At 43.7% G+C, this 15796-nt stretch overlaps 1 protein-coding gene across 4 annotated transcripts in view; it reads right to left on the reverse strand.

The window, feature by feature from the left end:
* RCBTB1 (RCC1 and BTB domain containing protein 1) overlaps window positions 1–9175 on the reverse strand; it is an 81596-nt gene extending 72421 nt beyond the window's left edge. For 3 of the 4 annotated variants that reach the window (XM_070409084.1, XM_070409085.1, XM_070409083.1), the window contains exon 1: window positions 9071–9175. The gene's annotated coding sequence lies outside the window, so the exon portion shown is untranslated. The remainder of the gene's footprint in view (window positions 1–9070) is intronic. The other variant, XM_070409086.1, reaches the window with a different exon arrangement.
* Between the last annotated feature and the right edge of the window lie 6621 nt (window positions 9176–15796).

Below are 15796 nucleotides of genomic sequence, written 5' to 3' on the forward strand. Positions count from 1 at the left end.
AGAGTATAAACAACTTGTTCAAGAGAAGGGAAAAAGTGAAATAGGGTAGTAATTGAAAAATGGGCTAGAGTTGAAGGACACACTTTAGGTGATCTTTTTGTTTTAAACATGTTAGAGATGTGAAAATGTTTAAATGTCAACGGAAAGGACCCAGTAGAAAGAGAGAGAAGACAACTAAATAAGGTTTCTGAGAAAGTAACAGGGAATGGGATCTGAAGCAGAAATGTAGGTAAGCCATAGAAAGGGGAGTGGGGGGAATATTCTATTAAAACACAAGAAAAAGGAAAGGATGGATATGAATGAAAGTGAGTTTAATGGTTGGGGAGCCAAAAGTTGGAACAATTCCTTCCTCCCTCCCCCCCTACCGGCCCCCCTACCTAACCATCTAATGATAGTCCACTGAGTCTGCTTTTTTTTTTTCTATCAGCAATTTATGAGTGTCCCAATTTCTCAATAATCTCACCAACACTGTCTTTTTTATTATAGTCATTCTAGTGGTTTGATTTGCATTTGGGCACATTCTCTCTGAGATCCCCTATTTTTCCCAGTGAAGCAAGTTTCCTGTTAATGGTAAGAGGGGAGGTAGCAATAGAAAGTGGAGTGGAATAGCAACAAAAAGAAGTGGTGAAGCCTGAAGCAGTCACCAGGGAGGATGAGAAAGAGCACTGGGCCAGGGAAACCTGCAGATATGTTGAGACAACCCAGTGAAACCCAGTGGAAATTAGGAGACCATAAGTATGTAGAGGTATCCTATCCATCTGAACTCCTGTGAGATTTCATTCTCCAGGAAAGAGTTGTTGTGTTTTAAAATTTTATTTTTTAAAGATTTTTTTAAAATTCATATTTAGATTGAAAAAACGGGAGAGGGAGAGAGAGACACTGATGTGAGAGCAAAACATCGATCTGGCCGAAACCGGTTTGGCTCAGTGGATAGAGCGTCGGCCTGCGGACTAAAGGGTCCCAGGTTCAATTCCGGTCAAGGGCATGTACCTGGGTTGCGGGCACATCCCCAGTGGGAGATGTGCAGGAGGCAGCTGATCGATGTTTCTCTCTCATCGATGTTTCTAACTCTCTATCTCTCTCCCTTCCTCTCTGTAAAAAATCAATAAAATATATTTTTAAAAAAACATTTTAAAAAAAAAAACATCGATCTGCTCCCTCACACATGCCCCAACCAGGGATCAAGCCCGCAACCCGGGCATGTCCCCTGACTGGAATTGAATTGGCAACCCCTTGGTGCATGGGATGATGCCCAAACAACTGAGCTACACCGGTCATGGCTTGTTTGTTTGTTTTTTTAACTGATCTAACCAGAATTTGAATGGGAAGTTGCTCAGAGGATTTTCTCATTTAGAAGTAATGACATAAGAGAACCTGAAAATTCCATCATTTTTGTGTTTATTTTTTTTTTAATATTTTATTGATTTTTTACAGAGAGGAAGGGAGAGGGATAGAGAGTTAGAAATATCGATGAGAGAGAAACATCGATCAGCTGCCTCCTGCACACTCCCCTCTGGGGATGTGCCCGCAACCAAGGTACATGCCCTTGACCGGAATCGAACCTGGGACCCTTCAGTCCACAGGCCGACGCTCTATCCACCAAGCCAAACCGGTTACAGCATCATTTTTGTGTTTAAAGTCCTGTAACATACACTTTGGAAGTGACAGTTTACATCAGATTCACTCTCCTTGACCACTGAGAACAAAGCACACGTGTCCGCTGCAGCAGATCTGACATTTGTACTTAGGCTACAATCATCAGGTGCTAAATTCATCAAATATAAACTGCAAGAAACACCACACATCTGTCATTACAATAATGAGTAATTCCTTTAAAACATGTCAGAATCATAACACAAAACACTAACCTAAGACTGATAATAACAATCATATCTATATATATAAAACCCTAATATGCAAATAGACCAAATGGTGGAACCAAACAACCAAACAACCGGTCGCTATGACATGCACTGACCATCAGGGGGCACACGCAGAACATAGCAGGCATCGGCAGCAGGCGGCAGAGTGCAGAACATGGTGCTCAGCCGCGGTGGGATGGTAGAACAGGTGAGCGGGGGCGCCAGACCAAGGTGGGGCATCGGTTGCTGTCACTGGAGTGAGCCTCTGGTAGTTACTGAAAATTCTTTGCTCCCGCGAGCCGTGGTCCCGCCTGGCAGTCACACCTGCTGTCAGCGCTGGCCCCGCTCGCAGCCACTGCCAGCGCCGGAGCTGCTGCTCACACTCGCTGCCAGCACCAGCCCCAGTCGCCCCACAGGGCTTTTCTACCTCCCCCTGCTCCTGAAGGGCGATTGGGGCTGGCAGCCACCTCTTGCACTCACTGCCAGCGCCAGCCCCGCTTGCACCCACAGCCGGTGCTGGAGCCACCATTCGCACCTGCTGTCAGCACCTGGCACTGGTGCCAACCGTTGGCACCATTAGTGGGTGCGAGCAGTGGCTGCCAGCCCCGATCGCCCCTGGGGGCTTCTCCAACTCCCCCTGCTCCTGAGGGGTGATCGGGGCAGCAGCCGCTGCTGGCACCCGCTGCTGGCACCGGCCCCAATCGCTCTGCGCCATCAGCGGGTGCAAGCGAGGCCGGCGCTGTCAGCATGTGGGAGCAGCGGCATGGGAATGGGGCTGCCGACAGACGGGACCGGGGGCCACTGCAGAAGGTGCCGGGCAGGGGTGCGGAGGATGGGCCAAGACCTGCCCCTGTGCCCACTGCAGCCTTGTGGCCTACAGTTCCTTTCAAGGTGCATGAATTCGTGCACTAAGCCCCTAGTATACAAATAATGAACAATTATATAAAAGAAAACAATGTTTTATTTATTTTACTTTGAGGAATATGAGACATAGCCAGTCTGGTTTAACTAATTCAATAAGTACATCCCTATGTAATATATTTAATTAATTTAGAAATATATCAATAAAGCATGCTGCTGCATACCAGTTTTGTGCTCAGGGGTCACATCTTGGGACTGACCTATATGTGGACCAGATGTAAATCAAGGATTTTATGGCACAAGGGACTAGTTGTTATTTCAGTTTTTAATTATATTTTTTTTAATCTTTGTTGTTGAGAGTATTACAGAAGTTCCCGCTTTTTCCCTCCATTGCCTCCCTCCACCGGTTTCCTTCCCAACCCAGGCCTTCACCACCCTATTGTCTTATCTTTGGTTAATCTCTTCCTGCACCCCCCCTCACCAATTCCCTCTGAGATTCACCAGTCTGTTCCATGTTTTTATGCCTCTGATTCAATTTACTAGTATACATCAGTTTCTTTTGTTCATTAGATTTCTTTTTTGATTTTTATATTCAATTGTTGATAATATGTATTTATTGCCATTTTATTGTTCATATTTTTCTCCTGCTTCTCCTCCTTTCCCTCTCCCCCTCCTCCATCTTCTTCTTCCTCCTCTTCTTAAAGAATATCTTTCAACATTTCATGTAATACTGGTTTAGTGGCGATGAACTCCTTTAGCATTTTCTTGTCTGTGAACCTCTTTATCTGACCTTCAATTCTAAATGATAGCTTTGCTGGGTAGAGTAATCTTAATTGTAGGTTCTTGCTATTCATCACTTTGAGTATTTCTTGCCACTCCCTTCTGGCCTGCAAAGTTTCTGTTGAGAAATCAGCTGACAGTCATATGGGTACTCCCTTGTAGGTAACTAACTGCTTTTCTCTTGCTGCTTTTAAGATTCTCTCTTTGTCTTTAACCCTTGGCATTTTCATTATGATATGTCTTGATGTAGGCCTGTTTGGGTTCCTCTTGTTTGGGACTCTCTGTGCTTCCTGGGCTTGTTAATCTATTTCTTTCACCAGGTAGGGGGAGTTTTCATCATTTCTTCAAATAGATTTTCAATATCTTGCTCTCTCTCTTCTCCTTCTGGCACCCCTATAATGCGAATGTTGGTATGCTTGAAGCTGTCCTTGAGGCTACTTACATTATCTTCATATTTTTAGATTTTTTTTCGTTTTGTTCTTCTGATTGGATGTTTTTTGCTTCCTCGTATTCCAAATTGTTTATTTGATTCTCAGAATCCTCCACTCTACTATTGAATCCCTGTAAATTATTCTTTACTAGAGGCCCAATGCACAAATTTGTGCACCAGTGGGGTCCCTCGGCCTGGCCTGCGGGATCGGGCCAAAAACTGGCTGACATCCCCTGAGGGATCCCAAATTGCAAGAGGGCACAAGCCAGGCCGAGGACCCCACTGGTGCACGATCGGGGCCAGGGAGGAATGTGGGAGGTTGGCCAGCCAGGGAGGGACCACGGGAGAGCTCCAGGGTGTATCCAGCCCATCTCGCTCAGTCCCAATTGGCTGGACCCCAGCAGCAAGCTAACCTACTGATTGGAGAATCTGCCCCCTGGTGGTAAGTGCACATTATAGCAAGCAGTTGAGCATCCTTAGCATATCATTAGAATATTACACTTTGATTGGTTGAATGGCCAACCAGTCAACCAAACACTTAGCATATTAGGCATTTATAATATAGGATTTCAGTTAGTATATGCTTTGTTTCTGACTGGTCCTTTTCCATGTCTTTGACATTCTCACAAGATCCTTGAAAATCTCACTAAGTCCCTTGAAGCTCTTATTAATTCCCTGAAGCTCTCATTAAGTCCCTTATAGCTTTCATTAAGACCCTTGAGTAACCTTACAACCATTGTTTTGAACTCTGTATCCAATATTTTGCTTGCTTCCATTTCTTTAATTTGTGACATGTTTCTTTGTCTCTGCCTTTTGGCTGTTTCTATGTATTTCTAGGTAGAGCTGCTATGTTTTCTGGAATTGGTAGAGTGGCCTTGTGTATTAGTGGCTCAGCCTCCTGTCACCTGAGTTAGGCACTCAAAGTGTGCCCCTATGTGGGCTGTGTGCACAGTCTTGCTGTAGTTGAACCTTGATTGCTGTTGGCATCACTGGGAGGAAGTGACCTCCAGGCCAACTGGATGTGAGGACCAGTTGTGACTATAGTAGGAGAGCTGCTGTGCAGGAGAAACCCCTATGGAGCAGGACTTGCTTTAATGGGGCCTTGGTGCCTTGAGTGTGGATGTGTAAAGTTGCAACCTGGTATGGTCTGAAGCTGCCCAATGGATGTACTGGCTCTGGTGCATCCCAGGAGGTGCAAAGTCAGCCACTGCCTGGGGCCACCTGGCAGGAGCTATAGAGAGATACGTAGATGGCTGCTACCTGTATTGGGGTAGGAAGTGTCCAGGCAAGGCCCAGCTATGAAGCAAGGCAGGCTACTGCTAATGCCTAGTTCTGGGCCTTTATTGATAGGTTTGATGCCAGCTGCTGCTTGTTTGAGAGATTTTAGAAAAACCTGAAGTCTGAGCTAGGACAGGCCATTCATATGGAAAAGCCACTGCAAACAGCTTGGGTGTGGTTGCAAATTAGATGCGATGGGATCTCAGGGAATCACAAGAGTGAACAGTGTAAGCCACACTGATGGAAATTCAGATATGGCTGCCAGTCAGCTCTGTGATGGTGGAGGTCCCAGCACAGGAACAATGAATCCTGTGAGTACCCCAATGTGGGAGAAAGCCACCCCTAAGTTCCTGTCCTGATGCCAGATAGTTCAGTTCCTCCCCAGATGTCCCTGGATTCTCCCAATGTCGCCGTTCAGCTCTGGAGCTCAGAGGAAGCGGGATCATGTAAGTTTGTGCTCTGGCCCTTTAAGAGGAACACTTGGGACTCCAGCAGCTTCCGTGTCACTCAACCACAATATTTACTGGTTTTTATAGTCCAAAGTTGCAGGGACTTCTCTTCCCAGCTCTGGAACCCTGGGCTATGGGCTGGTGTGGGGCTGGGACCCTCTGCTTCTCACAGGAGGGCTTGGAGATATCCCTCCCAACTAAAAAAACACCACACATTGGTGTGGGACTAGCCCCTCCTGTGCCTCCACTCATCCTACCAATCTTGATGTACTTTCTTCTTTACTTCTCTAGTTGTAGGCCCTCCATTCAGCCAGATTTCAGGCAGTTCTGTATTTTAGTTGTAATTTTGATGTGGTTGTAGGAGGCAGCAAGTACCAGCATTTATCTATGCCGCCATCTTGGTTCTCTGTTTCAGTTATCTTTTACTAAATAATACACCATCCCAAAACTCAGTGGCTTAAAACAATGTTATATCTCTCAGTCCTGTGTTTTGACTGGACTCAGCTGGGATTATTCATCAGGTGACAGGCACTGGGGGAACTTAACTGGGGCTGAAACAGGCATAGCTCTCTGGGCCACTTCAGGTGGTCTCACTCTTCACCTACTTTAGCCCAAGCCTCCAAGCCTCTATACCAGTGGTTCTCAACCTTGGCTGCACATTAGAATCACCTGGGAATCTTTTTAAAATCCTGATTTCTGGGCCTCATCCTCCGGAAATTCTGTTTCTTTGTTACTAATGTTGTGGCCCCAATCCATAACAAAGAAACAGAATTTCCGGAGGATGAGGCCCAGAAATCAGGATTTTAAAAAGATTCCCAGGTGATTCTAATGTGCAGCCAAGGTTGAGAACCACTGCACTAGAGAGAAGATAGGCTTTGTCTATTTCCAAAACTAGAATTTTTCCTGAAGCACTGAAAAGCATATCTCAGCAAAGATTTTTCCCCTGCTAATCTGAGAAACCTTTTTGGGGATTGTGGGAAAGACAGATGCTACCCTGCAAGAGTGGCCTGAGTATAGTCTCCCTGGAAGGGATTCCTCATCTCCAGAAGTGATTTAACACTTTTTAATTATTATGTGTACATGAGTATGATCTCATTTTTAAAGTATATATAACACTAAAAAAGATACAGAAGTATCTCCAGCTATTTGAACTCTTGCTATCCAAACTCTATCAAAACTCAAGAATCAAAGAGATTTGGCTAAGTTCTTCAATACTCAAACTTCTGCTATTGGCTCTCCTAGACTCAGGAATAAGTTAGGTTAGGATATCACAGTATCTCTTATAATCTGAAATCTCACTATCTGAATATGGCAACCCATTAAATATGCATAGTACAGCCCTAACCGGTTTGGCTCAGTGGATGGAGCGTCGGCCTGCGGACTGAAGGGTCCCAGGTTCGATTCCGGTCAAGGGCATGTACCTTGGTTGCGGGCACATCCCCAGTAGGAGGTGTGCAGGAGGCAGCTGATTGATGTTTCTCTCTCATCGATGTTTCTAGCTCTCTATCCCTCTCCCTTCCTCTCTGTAAAAAATCAATAAAATATATTTTAAAATAAATAAATAAATAAATAAATATGCATAGTAAAAAGGACTTATACTCCAAAATGTTAACTGTTGTTATTTTTAGATAGTATAATCACAGGTAAGTACATTCTTCTTTCTGCTTCATATTTTCTAAATTTTTTTTTTCAAAAATAAAAAGAAATAAGTCTATATTGTGGACTTAATGTACTTGGAAATTTTTAAAAATTAAGTTCATACAGTAGATCAACTACATAATTGATTTAGATAATTATTTGATTAACTGACCTCCTCAAGGAAGTCTATTCTGGTTAAATGCAGACAATAGTCATCACGTGTCTCCTGTGAATTCCTCAACACATTCACAATATGAAACACTTTTAGATTTTTTTTAAACGATAGAGTATCTAAAAAGTGTGTTCTAATGTCCAGCCTAGACTCTAGACTCCTTGAGGGCCCAAAGCTTGTTTCCATGGATGACACTGAATGTAGTACACACAGAAGTAATAGTATAATAATAATAAAGGTCTTTGACTTCCCTTCAGTTTTATCACCACACTGACTTTTAGTTAAAGGAGAACACTGTCTCAGGCTTTCCAGCTTGAGCTGCTGATTATTAAGATGGAGCCAAGCTCTTGCTGGAACGTGCAGGCACTCTTTAATTTAAAAATACAAAATTTTTTAAATTAAGCTTAAAACTTGATAGCTTTGGTTTTTATGGCTGTTTTCTGAAGCTCTCAGAAATGGATCACTTGGATCACACTCAATCACTGCAGAAATCTTTTTAATGACTAATATCCTTCCTCTTTAAGAGAAAGAGACTAGAGGGTAGACTGTCTAAAAGTATTAATAAATAGACTGGTATTCACACAATGGATTAAAAGATATCTGGGCCCTAGATTAACTGCTATATTAATAGAATCTAAATATACAGTTACATACTCAACCCGAGAGAAGTTCAAAGAGGTGAAATTTAACCAGTGCTCACTTCGAATGGATACTTACTGAAGTTTAAAGCATACTGTAAACTACCGTCAGGGTTGAATCATTTTCCCATTCCTTTCAGCATTATTTACCTGGATGTTTTGATGCTATGATCCCACAATGCACACCAGTTTCAGAAACTCAGTTTTTGCCTCCAAAGCCTATAATTCTCTCCCCAAAAAGAATAGGCCAAAGACAAATAAGACAACGAATCTAGGTTTTTCAAGCATTATTACAATATTGACTTACAAAATTGTAAACCCCAATTGCAGAAAGTTCTGCAGCAGATGACTTCGGAGTGTCTCACGTGCAAATAAATATCAACAAAAGGTCACTTCCGAAAGCAAAATATCAACAAAAGGTCACTTTCGATAGAACAGGTAGTTCATTTGAGGCAGGACTAGAAAAATGTCATTTCACTCAGCTAACCGCACGCCTGGATAAAGGTCCCTACTGTGTGAACGGCCCTTCGTGGAGTCCGTGTTGTGGGGGATGGGAAAAAGTGAAGAATATGCTCCGTGACACCACTACCCGCCCCTGCGGAGGCGGAGATGCTCAGATCTAGACTAGATTCTAGAGAGCAAGGGCCGAAGGGGGACGCGGAGGGTCGAGGCGGGTGTCTGTCAGAGCTGCGACAGCCTCCAACTAGGAGCAAAACCGCGTCCCTGCAGCTCAAAAAAGAGAGGGCGCAAGGAAAACTTTCCCTAACCGCACCCCTTTCCTCCACCTGGAAGAAATGCTAGCGGAGGCGCTGACAGTGCGGACCCGCGGGCCGGAACCCGCGGCCGGAGGGGAGAAGGGAGAGAGCGGGAGTAACGGGGCACGCGGCCCGGCCGGCGGCGGGGAACGCGGCAGAGAAGGGGAGGGGCGAGGGCGGCCTCTGCGAGCTCGGCCCGCGACTCACCCGCTACCTGGAGGCCAGCCGCTGCCGCTCGCCGTCCGCCGGGCCCAGCCGCCGGGAGCGCCGCGGGAACCTCAGAAGCCCGGCTGCAGGAGACTCACTGCCGAGGGCCGCCTGGGGGGCGCGGGAGGCGGGGTGCGGGGCGGGGCGGGGCCTCCGGGTCACGTGGCCAGGCTGCCTCACGTGACACCGACGCCGAGCGCCCGGCGAGCTCCCGGGTGGAGCTACCCCTGTGCCCTCGCAGGCTCTTTGGCTGTGGGCCCGCAGGCCCGCGGCGTCCGTGGAAGCCGGTAGGTTGGGAGCCCAGCCCTCCGGAGGGTCGCGGTGGAGCTTGGTGGCCGCGGAGCTCACAGCCTTTGGTCCGGCAGGGAACCAGGGACGCGCGAGGGGCGGACTCCGGCTGTCCTCCCGGATGGCTTGGCGCGGCCCGGGGTGGGTCGGCCAGCCACTCCTGGAGACCAGGGCAGAAAAGCGACTGGCAACTTCTCTCCACGTGCTGCTGCCTGGGATGAGGGGCCTCAGAGGAGGAGAGCTTATTTTACTCCAGAGACGTGCCCCCGCACACCTGCCTGCACACTCGCCTGAAAAGCACCTAAGAATGGAGGGAGGATGGAGGTGACACCTGCACCAAGACGAGAAGGGAGTGGAGCTCAAGGCCCAGGTAACGGGAGAAGTCAGGGAACCTGGCTGTCAAGTTGGAAGGGACCTAAAACGGCAAATGGACCGTGTCTTTTCTTAGTATAAATGAGTAAACCAAGGCCAAGAGAAAGGATGCTTCATGCCTTTCCAGCCTATTATCTGCGGAGACCAAAGCACCTTCATAAAAAAAGTTATTTCAGAAAAGCCCCAGTGGGCTCCACGGGATAAAGTTCAAACTTCTTGGCATAACTTTCCAAGTAATCTTGTTCAAACTTACTTTTCCCCTTTGTGCTCCCATGAATAAACAGAAAAACACTTCATTTTCTAGTTATCACCAAACCGTTCCACTATCTACTGAAAGAAGCCTCCTTTCCCTCATCTTCGGCACTTCCTCAACAGTAGTCTAGAGGCTCTGGCTACAGAGAATGCCTCTTTTCCTTGACCACTCGGCTTTCTTCGGATTACTACTTACTTTTTCCCTAAGTTGCTCTACTCCTTTTTGCATCTGTTCATTCTTTTGCCTCTCTCTGAAATACCTGGAATCATTCCGCTCTCCCTCCTTGAAGAAAACCAGAACCAAACAATTGTTAAAACTGTAAAAACATTTTTATCAGAAACTATTGCAATAGGACAATTGAGACCAGTTCTATACTGAGGGTTCTTTTCCCCTAAGTTTCTGAATAAAATCTGTTTTTACCTCCAGAGTTGTGGGAGGACTACTCCTCTTTATGTTCATGCTAATAGATGACTATGCTAGTAAAAAGTATCTGCCAAGAACCTAATGAAATACAATTTTTACAGCTTTAACTACTGTCAGACTCTGGTTATTTTTAACATCACCTCCAGGTATACATCAGTCTCCTAGTCATTGTTAAGAATCCAGATCTAGCTCTGGCCGGTTTGGCTCAATAGATAGAGCGTCAGCCTTGACTGTGTTCAGTTCCAGTCAAGGGCACATGCCCAGGTTGTGGGCTAGATCCCCAGTAGGTGGCGTGCAGGAGGCAGCCAATCAATGATTCTCTCTCATCCTTGACATTTCTGTCTCTCCCTTCCTCTCTGAAAGCAATAAAAACATATTTTTTTAAAAATCCAGGTCTAATACCACTTCTGTCTCCCCTGCATCTTCCCTGATTCAACAGCATCATCGATTGAGGTTCACTCGACACTGTCAACTGTAACTTCTTCCCTGATTTCTAGGATGCTGTACATAGTCTGATGCATACATCTCACATTGCCCGAAAATGTACTGTGCATTTCCTGTAAGGGGTAAATTGCTTATCATTGTCTTCTTCCTTGGATTATAAATTCGTCTGGGCTTAGTGCAGTGCCTTCAATATCCAGTAAATGAAGTGGCTTGACCAAGATCATAGCAGTTCAGTGAAAATACCAAAAAAAAAGAAAAGGTCTAGTTTGCTCAAAAAAACTGAAGTCAATTTCTTTAGGCTATAACCTGATCAATAGAACTTCTGTAAAACGTGTTTATGTAAGAGAAAAAAAATGAGGGTTTGGGGTTTGAATAATCAAGTATTTGATAGAGGACAAGTAATAGGTAGATTAGGAAGGGAGGAGAAGGCCTTCCAGGAAAGAGAGCAGTATGTTCAAAGGTAGGGAGGCATGAATCATTGTTATTTAGGATAAACAAGTAACACTGTATGGCTGGGTTTAGTGACCTTGTTTACCTCTGGGACAACAAAAGCCTATTTAGTTAATGTTGATGTACTTGAAAGAATGACATAGCAATTAGTATTATTTATTGGACTGAGTAACTTTCCATCAGACAAATTATAAGCTCTTCACCTAAAATTGGCCAGTGGACTCATGCTAGGTGGGGTTTTTTTTACCTTTTTTTTTTCTTTAGTTCCAAAAGCTCTCTATAAATCTTATATAAAAAATATAATTATTGCCCTAGCTGGTTTGGCTTGGTGGATAGAGCATCAGCCTGCGGACTGAAGGGTCCCAGGTTCGATTCCAGTCAAGGGCATGTACCTTGGTTGCGGGCACATCCCCAGAAGCGGGTGTGCAGGAGGCAGCTGATCGATGTTTCTCTCTCATCGATGTTTCTAACTATCTCTCTCCCTTCCTCTCTGTAAAAAATCAATAAAATATATTTTTTTAAAAAATAAAATAAAATAATTTGTTCCAACAATGAACTTTTTCTACAGGGCAAAAGAACTCAAGTTACAAGCACTACTTTAAGGAAAAAACTGGACTCTACCTCCAGAGTTGGGGGAGGATTACTCTTCTTTATGTTCATGCTAATAGATGACTATGCTAGTAAAAAGTAGCTGCCAAGAACCTAATGAAATACAATTAATGTAAAGTTTAAGTTGGAATGGGACATGGGAGAACAATTCTAATCACTCTTGGGGACTTCAGAGTTACATTTCAAAAATTAATCTCTCACCCAGCTGGTGTGGCTCAGTGGTTGAACGTTCACCTATGAACCAGAGGTCACGGTTTGATTTCTCGTTGGGGCACATGCCTGGGTTGTAGGCTCAGTCCCCGGTAGGGTTGCAGGAGGCTGCCTATGGATGATTCTCATCATTGATGTTTCTGTCTCTCCCTCCTCCCTTCCTCTCTTAAATCAATAAATATATATTTATTTAAAAAATTAATCTCTCAGTAAATGGAAAATTAGAACATTGTCTTGTGTTTGCTCCCTTTTTCTACACTATGCTCTTCTGTGAGTGTCAATTTAGGCCACTGTGGGTCAGCCAATCCAGCCCTACTCCCTTCAGCTGGACTATCTCACCCGAGGTGGGGGACGTCCAGCCCAGCCCACAAAATCATTTGGTCTGGCCCTGCCAAGGCAACTGCAGGTGGGACTTGAAATTCAATAAATCTAGGAGCATTTTTTCATAGCAACATGAATTTATATTAAGTGAGTTATATTTAGCGAAGGATGTTATAAATCAAATGGCCCTTGGCAGAAAAACGTTTCCCCACCCCTGAACCTCTGATTGAATGCACCTCTTACGTAATATTCTTTGCTAAGAAAATCTAAAGGTCCCTTACATGGGCAGTTGTTTTGCATAGGCCACTGCAAAGTTGTTGATATTGGGCAATCAAAAGTAAAAGAGATTTTAGTTACTTCTTCAAAGACTTGAATGTTATTTCTTCTGAGAGAAATAGCTGGGAGCACCCAGATTATCTTCATCTTCTCTGTTCCTTCCCTCCTCTTGGAGTTGGTCAAGATTAAGAGAAATAGCCTTGGCCCGTTTTTCCCAGTGGTTAGAGCGTAAGAAGGGTCAGAGGTTTGATTCTGGGTCAAGGGCCCGTACCTCATTACAGGTTCCCCAACCCCAGTGGGGACACTGTGGGAGGCATCCAATCGATATGTCTCTCATGTCGATGTTTCTCTCTCTGCCTCCCCCTCTCCTCCCTCCCTTCCACACTCCCTACAAATCAATGGAAAAAAATATCCTCGGCCCTAACCGGTTTGGCTCAGTGGATAGAGCATCGGCCTTCTGACTGAAAGGTCCCAGGTTCAATTACAGTCAAGGGCATGTACCTTGGTTGCGGGCACATCCCCAGTAGGGAGTGTGCAGGAGGCAACTGATCGATGTTTCTCTGTTTGATGTTTCTAGCTCTCTATCCCTCTCCCTTCCTCTCTGTAAAAAATCAATAAAATATACATTTTTTAAAAAATCCTTGGGTGAGTATTAAAAAAAAGATTAAGAGAAATAAGCTGAGAACCACCAACAATGGTTACTAGTAAATAGGGAACATTTAGGTCACTATTTAAGATTGCTTACCTGTTTTTGTAACAAACAGGAAATCTGATAGTCTCAAAGATAATAAAATTTATTTTGAGAATTGAGGATGACATAACTGCTTTAGCATTTTGCAAATGTAATAAAATATAGAATCTATCTAGAGGGAGATTCCTTGATTTTTACTTAGCTAAACAAGGTAAACATGATCAGTCACAATAAGTTTTACAACTTTAATGATTATGGATCAAACTCCTTTGGGGATAAGGGAAGGGAGGGTGTGAAGATAACCCATGCTCACAGACAATAGTGTGGTGAAGGCCTGGGGAGAGGGAGGGTATGGAGGGAAGGGGTCAATGGGGGAAGAAAACCAGATATCTGTAATACTTTCAACAATAAAAATTTAAAAATCTACTTTGGGGATAATTTCTGCTCTTATAGTGGGATAAATAAACATAGTATAAAATGTGGAAAAATAATGAAAGAAGTGGTAATGGAAAATTGAAAAAGAAATTTTATTTTAATTCCTTTTTCCTTCACCCCAAGAACAAGATGAATTTTCCTTTTCTCACCATGCAAACACTTTATTTTTTTTTCTCATTCCAGAATTTTTATTTAAAATTATGCTAAAGCCCTAGCCAGTTTGACTCAGTGGATAGAGCATCAGCCTACAGACTCAAGGGTCCCAGGTTCGATTCCAATCAAGGGCATGTCCCTTGGTTGCGGGCACATCCCCAGTAAGGAGTGTGCAGGAGGTAGCTGATCGATGTTTCTCTCTCATCAATGTTTCTAAGTCTCTATCCCTCTCCCTTCCTCTCTGTAAAAAATCAATAAAATATATATTTTTTTAAAAATAAAATAATATTATGCTAAAAATTATTTTAATCTTTACCTGAGGATATGTTTTTATTTTTTTTAACATGCAAACACGTTAAATAAACAAGAATCTTAGCCCTGGCTAAAGTAGACTTCTCTGCTGAGTCATATCTTCACCTGCAGATGCTGTGCTGAACAGATGGCATAAAGAATCAAACCTACCCTGCTACCTAGACCAGGCATGAGACCCTTCTCAGCCGGGCACCTCCCATGAGTGTCTATATCACTCTCATATAAGGTCACCTGTATGCATAAAAGTGACACAATACACTCAGTTTAGAATTGCTTCCTTGTCCTCTGACGGGTGAAAGAGCTTCTTAAATATAGAATTCCTACACTTCCATGTGAACTGACAGTGGCCTATTTATTTTATTCATCAGCAGTGGTCCTAGTTTCATCTTCATTTAGATATAGTAACACCACCAAAGCAACATTGTTCAATAAGCCACCAGCTTCTGGTAGGAGTTATGAGGTCTCTGATCCTCCAGGCAGCAAGGACTCTGACTGCAATTGGCTACGAATCAGGATGTTCTTCTGGTTGTTAGTAGAAGCTTTCTTCATAGCAACATAAATTTATATTAAGTGAAGATTCTATGGAATGACCTAAGGGTGTCAGGGTAGTGACGTGGGTAGTAAGAATATTTTCAGATGGGGATTTCCTCATTGGTTTGAAATAGTATAAGTGATGTTACCTGGGATAAATGAAATGACACTGTGAGGAAACAATAAGATAAATCCAGAATGGAAGACAAGAACCCTCCTAGCCTTTGTCTCTTTAAAAAGTTGTCTATGGGGGAAAGGATTGGGGGTGGGGGTAAATGATCTAGCTTAAAAGAGACTAAAGAAACATATTCAAATGTAATACATGAACCTTGGATGGAATCATGGTTCTAAAAAGTTTTCAAAGCTATTAAAGATTTTTGTGGAGAATCATAAAAATTGAATAGAGACTGAATATTAGATATTAGGGAATTACTGGGTTTGGGGTGTTTTTTAAGATGTTGCCCTGGACGATATTGCTCAGTTAATTGGAGCATTGTTCTGTGCACCGGGAGGTCATGGGTTTTGTTCCTGGTCAGGTCACATACCTAGGTTGGGTTTCAGTCCCTGGTTGGAGTACATATAGTGATGTTTCTCACATCAATGCCTTCTCTCTCTCTCTCTCTCTCTCTCCCTCCCTCCCCCCATCCTCTCTCTCTAGAATAATTTTTTTTAAAAAGATATGATAATAGTAATATTGAGAACATCCTTACTTTTAGGAAATGCATACCAGAATATTTAAAGACAGGGTGTCATGAGGTCTGCAGATGGCTCAGAAAAAAAAAGTAATACTATATATACACATATCCATAAAGAGAGAAAACAAATATGGCAAAATGTTGAATCTAGGAAGTGTTTTTTACACTCTTCTTTTTTATTTTTAATTTTTTTCCTTTATTGATTTTTAGAGAAGAAGGGAGAGGGAGAGAGAGAAACATCATCCATTGGCTGCCTCCTGCAT

This window comes from Myotis yumanensis, unplaced genomic scaffold, assembly GCF_028538775.1.
Source record: "Myotis yumanensis isolate MYYU_CA2020_CCGP unplaced genomic scaffold, mMyoYum1.0.hap1 SCAF_3, whole genome shotgun sequence".
NCBI lineage: Eukaryota > Metazoa > Chordata > Mammalia > Chiroptera > Vespertilionidae > Myotis > Myotis yumanensis.